This window comes from Vulpes lagopus, chromosome 19 (genome assembly GCF_018345385.1).
Source record: "Vulpes lagopus strain Blue_001 chromosome 19, ASM1834538v1, whole genome shotgun sequence".
Lineage (NCBI taxonomy): Eukaryota > Metazoa > Chordata > Mammalia > Carnivora > Canidae > Vulpes > Vulpes lagopus.
Genome location: NC_054842.1, coordinates 51224487 through 51240339, shown reverse-complemented (window position 1 = coordinate 51240339; position 15853 = coordinate 51224487). Strand labels below are relative to the sequence as shown.

The 15853-nt window shown below is 33.6% G+C and overlaps 1 protein-coding gene across 1 annotated transcript in view; it reads right to left on the bottom strand.

Moving 5' to 3' along the window:
- The window catches only part of LEKR1 (leucine, glutamate and lysine rich 1), a 167192-nt gene that overhangs the window by 66496 nt on the left and 84843 nt on the right, over window positions 1-15853 (bottom strand). The gene's annotated exons all lie outside the window — the stretch shown is intronic.

Sequence of the window (15853 nt, the reverse complement as noted above, 5' to 3'; positions counted from 1 at the left end):
TAGGTGTGTGTAGGCAGGGGAGAGCAGGAATATGCATTAAATCAAGCTAAGGAGATAATCAGATATTTAAAATTTGGAAATGAGGGACGCCTGAGTGGCTTAGCAGTTGGGCGTCTGCCTTTGGCTCAGGGTGTGATCCCAGAGTTCTGGGATTGAGTCCCATATTGGGCTCCCTGCATGGAGCCTGCCTCTCCCTCTGCCTGCGTCTCTGCCTCTCTCTGTGTCCCTCATGAATAAATAAATAAAACCTTTAAAAAAATAAAATTTGGAAATGAATTATATTCTAGTATTAAGAATCAAAAATTTATTTCAGAATGTAAAAAAAAGAAAAAAACAACAACCTTTAAACCAACCCATTATAACATGAGAATAACTGTGACTTATGAAATATTGCAAATCATGGATGGATGAGAGAAGCCTTAAATTCTAATGTTTTTACCCTGATTAAACTGGCAAAAGAAGATAATTCGTCATCTACATCATAAGAACAATCCTGATGGATTTAGAAACTTCTGAATATGTTAGAACAGTACTCTGCTTTCTGACAAGTTTGTACACATGCATAAATTTCACAAATCATACATATGTATATTATAATAAGATCTTTCAAAACTGGAAAATACTAGTAATGGATATGGACAGGGACTTACAATGAACAGAGAATTAGCTAAAAATGTGGGATAAAAAGAAAAAATACTTAGGGTTAATAATAAAGGAAATGAATACATGAGAAGTTTAGATCTAAAATATTTAAGATATTTTCAGATAGAGTCACATAATCTTATAAACATCAGTTTCTTTAATGAATTGGTATGTTTTACAATCAGAATGCTTACAGAGATTCCTGTATGCAAGGCAATTTTATGCAAAACTGTGAAGGAGATGTGGCATCGTCAGCCACACAGAGCTCTGATTCTTCTTGCTACACCCTTTCCCCTTGTTGTGCTGGGATGGCAGTAAAATAGGTGAAGGGCGAGAATTTCTTCAAAAGATTGCTTTCATACTTTGTGCTAATTGCATTTAAAAACTCTACCACACAATTACATAATTCAAAAGTGTCAACAACAAAAAAAACCAAAAACATTTTATAATTTGAAGACTAAAGAGATTACAAGGCAACACTCATAGGTATGTGAAAAGATTTAGCTATGAGGAAGGATATGTATCACAATATCATTTTAACAGAAAAAATAATGAAAACAACTGTTCAAGATTAGGATGCAATTAAATAAATTATGATTCATCCTAAATCAAAATATCATGAATATTTTTGACATGGTAAATTTTCATAAAAGAGGAAATGGGGGATTGGAGATTATAAAACTCTATTATTCCATTCTTATAAAAATATATACTCGAAACAGAGAGCCTAGGAGGATATGCATCAAATGTTTGTAACTCTGTGAATGTGAGATTTCCTAATCAATAGTGAACATGGCTTATTTTGGTAATAGAAAACAAAAGAATCATATTAAAGTAGCCTAAAACATACCCATACGCATCTCATAACCCATCACATATCCCATCAGTAGTTCCCATAACCTGTCCAGGCTTTTTCTGCCTTCCCCTTATGGAAACTTGCACTTACTACTAGTACTGGAAGAGGTCTGGCCCAGTAGCTCTCCTGAAGTATAAATTAATGATAACAATATATATGTTTTAATGCTCCCAGGTAGTGGAATTTTTTTTAAGATTTTATTTATTTATTCATTGAAGGGGGGAGGGGCGCAGGTGGGGCAGAGACACAGGCAGAGGGAGAAGCAGGCTCCATGCAGGGAGCCTGACCTGGGACTCAAACCCATGTCTCCAGGATCACGCCCTGAGCTGAAGGCAGGCGCTGAACTGCTGAGCCACCCAGGGATCCCCCCAGGTGGTGGAATTTAAGGGTTAAGAACCCAGTTTTGGCAGCACAGTTCTAGAGTCAGATTCCAGTTCTGCTCATGAGTAACAGGCTTTGGGCAAATGACTTAATTCCTCTAAATCTCGGTAATTTCATGTGAAAACTGGAGATAATAAAAGTGATTAATCTAGGAGGGCAGGGGGGTAATAATAAATGAGTGTGCTGTGACTCTATTGTGCCTGGGATGTGGTTAGCGCTTCACGAATGTTAGCAATTATTTAGACTGCTGTAGGAAAACTACCTGAACTCACGGGAGTGAATTTGTTTTTAGTGATGTAAGGATAGCATTAGTGGTTAGCAAGTAGGAAAGAGATGCTAGTAAGAGGCGAGACACTGGACACAGGGTGTGTGGGGTGGTCAGTTATTTCTCATTCAGAGAGTGTAGCTATTACTCCTGCTATTGACCCAGAAAGTGGATAATCTGTAAATGTCTACAAGCAGCAGGTATGTTGTGTGCCTGGATGAGTCCATGTGTGAAAGAGCGACTAGTACTGTTAAAGCTAAGCACCGCTGACTAGAATATAAACTAGTGGAGGCAAATGGACCTTTGGGCAAATAAGAATTAAAATTGATAGTTTTCCTTTGTTAGTAAAGGAGTACCTTTTAAAAATTCTAGTACTTTTCCCAAATATAATAATTTGGTTTGCTATTAGACCAGGAAAACTGATGTAAAATGCAGTTTAATATTCTATATTTGTATAGTTTTTCAGGGGTTGCAACATTTTATTTTGTTAATTCTCTTAATGCTCTAAGATAGGTTAGAAACACTATCATATTTCCATTCTTTTTTATTTATTTTATTTTTATTTTTTTTTAAATTTTATTTATGACAGTCACGCACACACACAGAGAGAGAGAGACAGAGATAGAGACACAGGCAGAGGGAGAAGCAGGCTCCATGCACCGGGAGCCCGACGTGGGATTCGATCCCGGGTCTCCAGGATCACGCCCTGGGCCAAAGGCAGGCGCCAAACCGCTGCGCCACCCAGGGATCCCTCATATTTCCATTCTAAGATGAAGTAATTAAGTCAAAAAAATTCATAACTTGTCCAAAGACCTGAAAAAGGCATAAGCAGAGCCAGGAAGCAGAACTATTTGACCCCTGGATCACTATTTTTTTCAACTGAAACCACACTGCTTATTATGATTATTTTTCACTTAAATAGAGACACTTCTAATTAAGGAATATAGTACTTATACATGCTACAACATTTTGATGACACTCAAAAATATTATGCTAAATCAGAGAAGTCAGACATGAAAGATTATATATTGTCTGGTTCTATTTATCTGAAATGTCCAGAACAGGTATTAGTGATTGATTGGGGAAGGACAGAAAGGTAAGGATAGTGACTGTTAAAAGACCATGATGTTTCTTTTTGGAGTGATAGAAATGCTCTAGATTGTAGTGGTGCGCATAAACTTCTATAAATATCCTAAAAACCATTAAACTGTACACTTAAAATGGCCGAATTTTATGATATTTAAATTGTGTCTCGATGAGGCTGTTTTTAAAAAATGCAAAGAAGATGTTAAAATACATGCAAAATAATTTTATTAAAATATTTGTCTGTTATTTATTACACCAAAAAGCTTACTGAAAAAAATTTTAAGTTTTTTCACTTGGATAAATTTGAAATTTGGTCAAATAAACTTTAGAAAAGACATTAATGCTGAAATGACTTATCTGAACTCCATCTTCCTATATTTGTGACTAATGACAAAAAATAAAGGACGCTTTATTCTTCCAGGTGAAAGGAAACTCATTTAGGTGGACTGATGTGTGGGTCACAATGGCCTCTGAGAGGAGTATTATCAATTTAGATAAGTCATGCATTTTGAAGGTTATGTTAGTGTAAGCTAAACATAAAATTACAAAACTTATGTTAATCAACCTTTAAAAAAGAACCAAGAATTTAGTCTTCAAAGTTTTATTTTATATGTTTACTTTCCTGTGAAAAAGATTAAATTTTGGCATTAAGGATTAGGCTGCTATTAATAGCATATTATTTGCTTTAAAACCACTATCAAAGTATATGGACTAGAGTTATTACTTGAATTTAAATTTTTGAATGTCTATATTATAAAAGATAAATGGAAAATGTGGGAAATCAAGGTTAAAAATTTTTATGTAGAAAGATAATGATCATAAATACTATATACTTGAATCAAAGTTGAAATTATTTAATGGTGATTTAAAACAAAAAAAAAGTAAAATTGTAAAAATAAGAACATTTATATAACTTTGGAAAGCAAATGGAATCAGAATTAGAATCAGATTACAGCACATTATAGCCCAGAGGGGCCTTAAGGCCTCAGCCCAACCCATCCATTGCCTAGATATGGATACCCACTCATCAGGGAGAAATGGCATGTCAGAGTTGTCTAGCTAATGTATGGACTGTCATTATCTTCTGATTCTTGACCTAACATGCTTTCATTTAATTCCACATCAGAGGGGAATTTTGGGTGAGGGAGTAGGTGGACAGACACAACAAGGATATAGTTAGTTTAAAATGGAGAAAGATAAGTTTATTCTAAAAGTGAATTCTAAAAGTAAGAGAATTGGGAATATAAAATACCTGAATGATTCTTAAAATGTCTTTATAAGGGAAAACAATAATGATATAGTAGTAAGCATAAGTCTAAAATTGTAAGTATAAAGAAATATATTTCCCCAAACTCCTTTTACTATGCCCTCATTATCCTGATATCAACCAGACAAGGATACTATAAGAAAAGAAACTTATAGGTCAATATCCCTGATGAACATAGATGCAAAAATCGTCAATAATATATTAGCAAACCAAATCCAACAATACATTAAAAGGATCGTGCACCCTAATCAAGTGGGATTTAGACCAGGGATGCAAGGATGGTTCAACATCCATAAATAAATCCATATGATACACCACATTAACAAAATGAAGGGTAAAAATAATATCATCATCTAAACAAATACAGAAACACCATTTAACAAACTTCAATTAGGTAAGAAAAAGAAATAGGCATCTAAACTAAAAAGGAAGAAGTAAAACTGTTGTTATATTTAGATGACATAATATTATATATAATGGAAAGACTAAACCAAAAGACTGTTAGAAATAATAAATTGTTATAGTGTACAAAATCAATAAGCAGTAATCTGTTGTTTCTCACTAGTAACAAACTATCAGAAAGAGAAATTAGGAAGATGATTTCATTGCAATTGCATCAAAAATAATAAAATATTTAGGAATAAATTTAACCAAGGAGGTACAAGGCCTGTACACTGAAAACTATTAGATATTAATGGAAGAAATTAAAGGAGACACAAAATAATGAAAAGATATTCTGTGTTCACAGGTTGGAAGAATTAACATTGTTAAAATACCCATATTACCCCAATAAACTGCATCAGTACAATCCCTATTAAAATCCAATGACTTTTTTTTCACAGAAATAGAACAAATAATCCTAAAATTTGTATAGAATCATAAAAGATTCTGAATAGGTAAAGCAATCTTGGGAAAGAATAGCAAAACTGTAAGCATCATGCTAATTTTAAACTCTCTTATAAAGCTATGATAATCAAAACAGTATCATATTGGCATAAAGACAAACATATAGATCAATGGAACAGAATTGAGAGCCCAGAAATAAACCCACACATTTACGGTCAATTAATTTATAGCAAAAGAGTCAAAAATATACAGTAGGGAAAAGACAGTCTCTTCAATAACTGGTGCTGGACAAACCTAACTTTTTCTTATTTTTTATAATATTTCTAGGCTATATGGTTTGTCTGAGTTTTTTCAAATTCGCCCAAATCTTCAAAAATGTTTCCAATATGTTTGCTGGAAAATAAATCTACATATAAGTGGACCCATGCAGTTCAAACCTGTTGTTCGCAGGTCAACTGCATATCTGTTAGCTCATTTACTAGGAGAGAGAATTTAAGAGAGAATAAGACACAAGAGCATGGATAATAACAAGCAGATTCCAAGACAAGGGCTTGAATAAATGCTTTGAAAGAAATAATGGTAAGCAGAGGGTGGAGCACAGAATTACGCAAGGAAAACAGAAGGGAAGTTGTTCAACTAGTACTAGAAAGGAAGCCTTATTATGATGCTTATCACCTGAAGCTAGTTCTGGAACAATGGAGGCCCAGTAAAATGATTCATAGGAAGGAGTATAAATCATGCAAATGGTTAGAATTGGATTTAAGGTTATAAATGATAATAAACCATTTACAACACTCATCAAAAATGAATTTAAATATTATCTATTGTATTCCTTGAACAAATTCTTGTTTCTTAAAAATAAGACACAGAAAGGGTTATGAGATGAGTGGTATATCAGTCTGCCCTTATTTTATTTACTTATTTATTTTTATTATTATTTTTTTTAGTCTGCCCTTATTTTAATTTGCCCAAATAAAATCTAAAATGCTATGCCCATTCTGTTAATCCAGTCATTTATCCGGGGAGAAGATATTCACTGTGATATGCTGATTTTTTCACTCTTTTCAAATGGTTGACATGATTTCTGAAAAGACATGAATACGTTGGAAAAGCTATAGATGGGGATCCCTGGGTGGCTCAGTGGTTGAGCATCTGCCTTTGGCTCAGGCCGTGACCCCTGGGTCCTAGGATTGAGTCCTACATTGGGCTCCCTGCATGGAGCCTGTTTCTCCCTCTGCCTGTGTCTCTGCCCCTCTCTCTCTCTCTCTCTGTCTCTCATCAATCAGTAAATAAAATCTTTAAAAAAAAAAAAAGGAAAAGCTATAGATGATTATCAAGATAGCAGAAAATCTTAAGGACATTAATTGGTTAGTAATAGAAAAATTAAGCATGCATTTAAAAGAAAGCAGAATAAAAAAGTAAGAGTGCTGAAGTTCATGAAAATCATGAAACTAAATGCCATGTGATGGCAGAAAAGGCACAACTAAAAATAATTTGAATGACAATAAAATTGGAGCTAAAGAGATTTGTAGATTATTCTAATATAGAAGAGAAAATATCTGTCAAGAATGGCTAGAGTGCCAACACCTACCACCAGTATGGAGTTAGATGTCAGAAGTCCTATGAAGACCCATAAAGAACTTGAGAACACCTGCACACCAGAAGTCAAAGCAAAGCTGAGGCTAGTTGGCCACATGTGGTCAAGGTCCAATAAACACTTGTTGAAAAAATGAAGTTAAATTCAGGGAATAGTCAGCCCAAGGCCCAAGAGATGGGAACAGATAAGGTATTGGGAAGAGGCTAATGACTAGGCTCATGGATAGTAGGCAGAAATGAAATTAGATTATAAGAAGTAGAAAATAGGTAGTGAGGAGAGAGGAGCAGAGGGCAGGTTTAGACCCCTGGACGTGGGAACACTTGAGAAAATCCCCAGTTGGTCCCACAGGGAAGAAAGTTGACCAAATTTGGGATACAGCACTGCTGAGACCTGAGACAGAAACCTGCTGTCTCTCCTGCACTTGTAGCTTTTCTAAACCACTGCGACCACTTTAGAAAAAATGAATTAAAAAAAAAAAAAAAAGAATATGTTGGTACAATCAGTTCACCAGAAGGGTATCTGCAGTTAAAGCAAGAGGCACATTTATGAACATTTTTCTAAATGTTCTGACAATTTCCATACTGAAGCCCTAACATGGGTGTAAGACTATTGTGGGATAAAAACAAACAAATGAATAAACAAACAAAACAAAATACCCGAAACCTAGGGCCCTTCATAGGTAGGTTCATAGGAAGTGCTATTTGTCATCACTGGCTGAGATCACTAGTCTCATCAGCAGCTTTAATGATCCTGTCCACTCTGACTTGCCAATTTTAAATAGTTTCAACCAAGAGAGATATAACAGCCTTTTAAAATGCTTTCTCTCAAAAAGAAAGAAAGAAAAAGAAAGAAGGAAAGAATAAAAAATAATAAAATAAAATAAAATAAAATAAAATAAAATAAAATAAAATAAAATAAAATAAAATAAAATAAAATAAAATGCTTTCTCTCTCTGTGTTAACTCCAAGTTACCCATGGAGTGAACTTGTTCAATGCATTCAACAGCAGCAGCAAAAATGAAATCCTAATTTAGTCCTGAAATTATGTGCCACTTGGCTCTGCAATTACACTGTCCTTTAGACGAGTCTACGTTGCTTACATAACTATACAACCTCTACATAAAGTACTGCACAGATCAAAGGCTCCAGCTGCACTTTTGATTTGAATATAGCTGTACTTTAATGAAGGTGAGGTCCTAATGAGTATAAAAACTGTGACTAATTAGTACTACAGCGTTTTGGTGAGGTTTTTTAATGTAGGAAGTGGAATGTGTAAAGGTTTTTTTTTTTTCTTTTTTGAAGAAGGGTTATTAAAATAACATGAGAAAAACATCTAAAAGAGGGGGGGAAATCACTTATATTTTTATCACCCTAAAACTTATAAAAATAATATTTTCATGTTGCCTTCTGGTTTCTATTCATAAATATATGTATTTTGACATAATTATAAGGTACACAAAATTTTGTGGGTTCTTTTACTATGTAATATTACAATTATAGTATTTCCCATGTTGATATCCCATGTTCACAATGTCATTTTAAAAGTTTGAATAATGTTCCAGGTGATGGTACATGATAAGTTATCAACCATTTCATTAATGTTGCAAATAAAGTATTTCTAATCATTCACTAATAAAAATATGATCTTTACATATAAATAATTTTTCCTCTTCTCCTATTTCCCAAGCATAGATTCTTAAGATTACTTGATCACAAACATTTCTGTGAGTTAGAAAACACATAATTTTTGTCATTAAATGAAGTAAAACTTTATCATTGAAGTCTTTTACCAATTTTTTAAAAGGTGAGTGTTTTATTTCATTATTAGTGATCAAACATTTTGTGCTTGTTTATTATATTTTCTGTGTTTGCTTCTGTTTTTCAACCATTTGCTGCTTGGGGTCTTGGAAGTTTTCACACATAGTTGAATACATTCCTTCTATCGTATGGATAGTAACCCTTTGCATATCATATGTGATATACATTTTTTTTGTTCCTCTTCTATTTTTAGGTTGTTTGGCAGTTTTTAAAGTCAGAGATTCTATGTTTTTTATAGGCAAAACCTGTCTATCTTACCCTTTGTAATTTTTAAAGTGTTGATTTATCCCTCCATGATTAGGGTAAGTTCTGTATCTTTTTTTGGTACTAGTTTTTCCTTCTATTTTTTTTCTTATGTAACTTGAGGTTGATTTTGGAATATTTATTTTGTTTTAGTTATCTCTATGCCATTTGCCACATAATTTTGCCTCTTCCCATTTGTTAATGATCATTACCTTAAAATCTGATTTACCTTCTTAATTTGCTATTCTGTTCTAAAAATATACATTGCCATTTTTTACAACTGTAACACATTCCTATAACAACATATTCTAAATATGCTAGGATTAGGTGGCCAAATGTGGTTCTTACTTTTCAGACTATTTTTAAAATATAGTTTTCCCAAGATCTGACCCAAGAACAACTGACATCAAGCAACAGTTGAGAATTCATTCTAAGATCAACCAGAACTGAAAGAAGAGATGGGGGGAATCAGGCAATATTATATTTATTATAGTTTCTTAAAAGAATGTAAGAGATCATGTTCTCAAATGTTTTACTGTTCTTTTAAGAAATTGTAATATTCAAAGAAACTGCTTGTTTCTAAGTCAGTAAAAGGATGAAACAAAAGAGAGGCAAGAATGATAGCCTTTGTTTTGAGGGAAAACTTGAATTTTTTTTTTTTTTTTTAGAGAGAGAGCAGGGCACAGGGTGGTGATGTGGGGGAGGGCAGGGGCAGAGGAGAGGGAGAGAGTCTCAAGCAGACTCCATGCTGAGCACTGAGCCCGATGCTGGGCTCAATCTCACAACACTGAGATCACAATCTGAGCCAAAACCAAGAGTCAGAAGCTCAACCAATTGCCCCATCTAGGTGCCAAAAATACTTGCATTTTGAAGAAATTTATTTATAAGTGTGAAATGCATATTCAAGCAAATGGGTCTTAAATCTGTCTTCTTCTCTTAAGTCTAATATAGCATCACATTCAGAATTTTTTTATTTACAACTTTATTTAATTTTATAAATAGATAATACATTCATATGATTCAAAATATTTTTTTAAATATCATACAGTTGAAATTGTTACATTGATGTTCATAATATAAATAGGCCCATAATATTCCTTTCTTTTAATATCTTTGCCTGATTTTGGTAAAACTGTTACCTTGGCTTTATAGACTGAGTTGGAAAATCATCTCTCGTTTTTAGTTGTTTAGAAAATACGTATAAAATTAAGATCTTTTGTTCCTTGAAAGTTGGTAGAACTTGCTTGTAAAAAAATCTGGTGTTTTCTCTGTGAGAGGGCATTGCTCCAATTTCTTTAATTGTTATAGGACCATTTAATTTTTTTGAGTAAGTCTTGGTAAAATATTTTTCTACTAGTATGTCCACTTCATCTAGAATTTCAAAGTTGTTGGCATAAGGTTGTCAACAGCATCCACTTTCATTTTATTTATTTTTGTACTCTTTATCTGTAGTCATTGTCCCACCTCCATTGTTCATGTTTTCTTTCATCTTCTGATCAAACTTGCCAAAAGTCTACTTTGTTGGTTTAGGAAAATATGAATGCTTTGTTTTGCTGATCTTCTTTATCATCTTTGTTTTCTATTTCACTGACTGCTGCTCTTATTTTTTTTCTTTTAAATTCTTTGAGTTTGTTGTTTGTTTTTTCCTTCTTATATTATTATTCAAAGCTATACATCTCCCTCAAAACCCCTCTTAGGCTGTATCTCACAAGTTTTGCTATACAGTGTTCTTAATGGCTTTCTTTAGATATCTTACATTCATTATAATTTCTGATTAAACCCACAGTTATTCAGCAGCATATTTTTACAAAATTGTGAATGAGACAAAGATGCCTACTATTTTATTCTATTCAAGATTATATATGAAGTCCCAGCCAGGACTGTGTCATGAACCAAGGATTATGAGTGGTCCTACTGAAGTCCAATGGAAAAAAGTGAACAAAGAAGAAAAAGAAAAATCTAACAAGCTTTCAGGCAAAAGAATGAGTTACCTTTAAAGGAAAAAGGATCAGAGCTACAGCAGACTTCTCATTTGTAGCAGTGAAAGCCAGAAGTCAGAGAGAAAAGAACCCAAGAATCCTACACTCAGCTGAGATACCATTATGTCCATCTAGCTGAGAATTACATTTTGTATTTCTAAGGTACATTTATAACAATTGATCATGTACACAACATAAAGGAAAGCTTCACAAATTCAAAAAGTTATTATAAATCACATTATTTAGTCAGAATAACCCCAAGAAAATAACTCCTTCCCCAAATAATTAACTATTTAGAAATTAAGAAGTATACTCCTAGATAAACCCTTTCACCAAATAAAAAAATTATAGAGTATTTAGACACCATTGAAAATAAGAATAATTCATATTAAAGATACGACATTGAGAAAATTTTACACAAAAGAAAACTTTACTTCCTTAAATGTCTCTATTATTAAACAAAAAAAGATGAGAAATAAAAGAATGAAATATTTCCTTCAGAAGTCTGAAAAATAGGGGTGCCTGGGAGGCTCCGTTGGTTAAACATCTGCCTTCAGCTCAGGTCATGCTCCCAGGGTTCTAGGGTCCAACCCCAAGTTGGGCTCCCTGCTCAGTGAGGAGCCTGCTTCTCCCTCTCCTCCCCAATCGTGCTATCTCTTGCTCTCTCTGTCTTTCTTTCTCTCAAATAAATAAATAAAATCCTATAAAAAAGAAGTCTCAAAAATAAAAACATACAAACAAAACAAAAAGAAACTAGAGATAGGAAATTAATAAATATAGAAGTAAAAAATAATGTTATGGAAAATAAAATTAATGGAAAGCATTAAAAAATACAAAGGTTGGGGCAGCCTGGGTGGCTCAGTGGTTTAGCGCCGCCTTCAGCCCAGGGCCTGATCCTAGAGACCTGGGATCAAGTCCCACGTCGGGCTCCATGCATGGAGCCTGCTTCTCCCTCTGCCTGTGTCTCTGCCTCTTTCTCTGTGTGTGTGTGTGTGTGTCTCTCATGAATAAATAAACAAAATCTTTTTAAAAAAGAGTATTTATGATATTTAGTTAATTTTAATGCGAAACTCTGATAAAATTAGTTTCCCCTAATAACAAAAAATTTATAAGCTAATCTCACTTAGTAGTATACATGTACCAAATTTATAAATAAAATATAACCATGTAGCAAATTATATATTTAAAAAGTTAAATCATGTAGGGTTTATTCCATAAAACTAAAGATGTTTCAATAACAGGAAATTCAATAATACTAATCCATTTTACCAGTTAAAGGGGAAAAAATACTATTATATCAATAGATGCTTAAAGGCATTTAACAAAATTCAAAAGCATTTCATATGAAACATATAAGTAAAATTGGAATAGAAGCAAAATAGTTAATTAAAAATAAATGTCTACCAAAAACATCATATATAATTCCAAGTGGCAAAATACCAAATAATTTCAATTAAAATCAGGAAGTAGATATGGATGCTCAATGTCATCATTATTATTAAACACAGTCTCAGGGGTTTAAATGAATTTAAAAAGATATGAACAAGATAAGAAAATAACAGATATAAACACTAGAAAAAATAGATTAACTCTTTTTCAGGGTTGTTGGGGCAGGCAACATAATGGTAGAATTAGAAAATCCAAGAGAGGTGCACCTGGGTGGCTCAGTTGGTTGAGCATCTGCCTTCAGCTTAGGCCATGATCCCAGGGTTTTGGGATTGAGCCCCTGTCAGCCTCTCTGTTCAGTAGGGAGCCTGTTTCTCCCTCTCCCTCTGTCAGTTGCTCTACCTACTTGTGTACACCCCCCCCAATAATTAAAATCCTAAAAATAAAAAAAGAAAATCCAAGAGAGACTAGTAAAAACACTAGAATATGAGGATTTTATAAAGTTGATGGATATAAGATAAATACACAAAAAAACAATAGCCTTTGTTTATTCTATCAACAAATACCAAGATTTCCAATCTTCTTCCATTTTCCTACTTAGAATTGCTCTTTTTCCTAAAGCCCCAAAAACTGATGATGATGGACAACTTGAGGATAGCTTCAAAGAAATTGCCACAAAACTCATATATAGACAATCTTTGTGCTTGTTGCACTATGGGCCATTCAAAAGGATCATCAGAGACATTTAAATTACAAACCAGAAAAATTCATCTGATTCCCACTGCCTGCTCCCACTCTATCTGAGAATGCTTCAAACCTAACACCTGAAAATCTCACTGGTAGTACTGGAGACTCAGACACTGGGTTTGTTATTTGTTCCAAGCATTAACCTATATTTATCTTTTGTTTCCATAAAAGTGCCTCTTATTAATTACCTGATTGCTTTCTAAGTGAAATAGTCTATATGATGGCTAACATCACTTGCTACACAATTAAGGCCTTCAAGGACTCTCAAAATAGCATTACATTATTAAACACTGAAATAACTCATTCATAAAGCAGTTCTACAAAATAAAATAGTATTAGATATTTTAACCGCTGCACAGGGTGAACGTGCCATCATAAAAACAGAATGCTATGTATATATTCCAGATTATCACAAAAATCTAACAGGATTACTAAAAGATATAAATATTCAAATTGGCATTTTAAACAATCCCTCTCAGGGTATCTGAGTGGCTCAGTGGTTGAGCATCTGCCTCTGGTTCAGTAGTGACCCCAGGCTCCTAGGATTGAGTCCCGCATCGGGGTCCCCGCAGGAAGCCTGCTTCTCCTTCTGCCTATGTCTCTGCCTCTCTCTGTCTCTTATGAATAAAAAAAATATTTTTAAAAAATAAACAATCCTTCTCTCTCCTTTAATAATTGGTTAAATTCCCAGACTGGAGGAGGATTTTGGTCAGCTATCAAAGGTCTCTTTATTGGGCTTCTTTTTCTCATAATAATTTTAATCATGTTTTGCTGTTTTTTCCAATGTCTCTCCACCTGGTGCCAAGATTCCTTCAGTGCCTTAACTTCAAACTGACAGATGATCCTTTCTACTCAAGGAGATTTATATAGGTTGTCTACCTTGGATTCAGCTGCCTCTGCCTCTGTTCATAACTCCTACATTCCCAACTGACTAATGTTGACCCATGGGTGGGGACATCTCTACATCCCTATTCAGCAGGACAAAGTTACAGAAGATAAAATCTTCCACCCTCAGCAATCTTAAAAATTTAAGGGTCAAAATTGTTCAGGAGGTAAATGAGGAGGAGAACAAAGGCAAGAGAAATGCAGCTAAAATAATTGTCTCCTTACAACTTGCAGCTCACTGATAAGTCTCTGAGACAAGCAGAGTGTAACCCTCAAGGAACTCACTTGCGGCCTTACTGTTGATGTTTCATTGAAGACTAAAAGCAACCTTATCTTAACATTAGCTAGCCCTCCAAGATCCTAGAGACCTTGCTTTTAACATGCATGAATTCCTTAGAGACTTTATCCCTAATTCCTACTAACTAAAAGGTATAAAAGCAGTTACTCCTCACAATCCCAGTGCAGCTCTTTCTGCCCATGGTCTTGTCCCTCTACTATAATAAAAGCATCTTTTTGCATCAAAGAAATAAAAAAACAAATATCAAGAAGCTGAAATAGAGAAAATGATCCATTTATAGTAGATGCAAAAGTGCAATAGTCATAAATTTAATAAGAATGACAAAGAAACATTCAAATAAAACTGAAAATATATTTAAAAACATAAAAATTTTTAAAGAAATGAAAGGACATATTATATTCTTGAATGAGAAGATTTTATAATATTAAGAAGACTTAGTATCACTAAACTGTCAATTCCCCAAAACTTAGTATATAAATATAATACAATTCTAGCTAGAATCCCTGTTGGGATTAGAATTAAATGTAAGTACCTTAATGTTTATATGGAAGAATAACTGCTTGTGAATATGTAAGAAAAGTATAAAGACTGGATGAGAAGAATTTTACTAGGTATCTATTAGAGTCTTTGGATTGGAAGTAAACCTAGGATCTTATAAAGTTCAAATCAAAGAATAACTCCTCCAAATATATATTTAAGAAAAACAGTAGAGGCAGAAAAGACTTAACAGCTATGAGAATATGCTAGTAAGTCATCATAATCAAATGAATATGTATTAGTGGTATATTAAATAAATTAGTTGAACAGAAGAGAGAACAGACTAATCAATGCTAGCATGTATAAAATTTCAACATATGACAGATGATAGCTCTATTCGATGGAAAGGATGGATTATTTAATATATAATACTATAAAACCGGTTATCCATTTGGAAAGAATAAAACTAAACCCTCATATCTCACACCATATAAAAAATAAATCTTACCTGTATTAATGACTTAAATGTAGGAAAACTCAGGAGACTGTCTGTATAATTTAAGAATGGGAGGCACTATTTTAACCAAAACTAATCAGAAACAATTGAAGGCAGTGATTTGTCCAAAACGAAAAACTTTGACATGGTGAAATTTACCATAAAAAGTCAATAAAAAAATTATACATTAGAAAAAAATTAAATAAAAAAATTAAATATAGATTATAATTACCACACTATACAAACTGCTCTTAAGAATTATCAAGGAAAATTCCAATAATGCAATAGAAAATTGGCAAAATCTATAAATAGGCAATCCATAGAAGGGAAAATTAAAATATCTGATATCTGCTCCCAGTTTATGTAATGAGTCCTTATTTTCCATTCTAACATCAGTTCCTTTCCAGATTTCATAGTCTACAAAATGTTCCCATTATTAAATATTCCCAAGAAAAGAGGTTCAGAGCGCTTGTGACTTCCTTCGCCCCATCTACTCAGTCGGGTGTTCACCTCCCTCGTCCTGGGTAGTCTGCTCAATCTTGGTTCTATCTTAGTTTTCCCATCGTGGCGATGGAAAGGACCAAG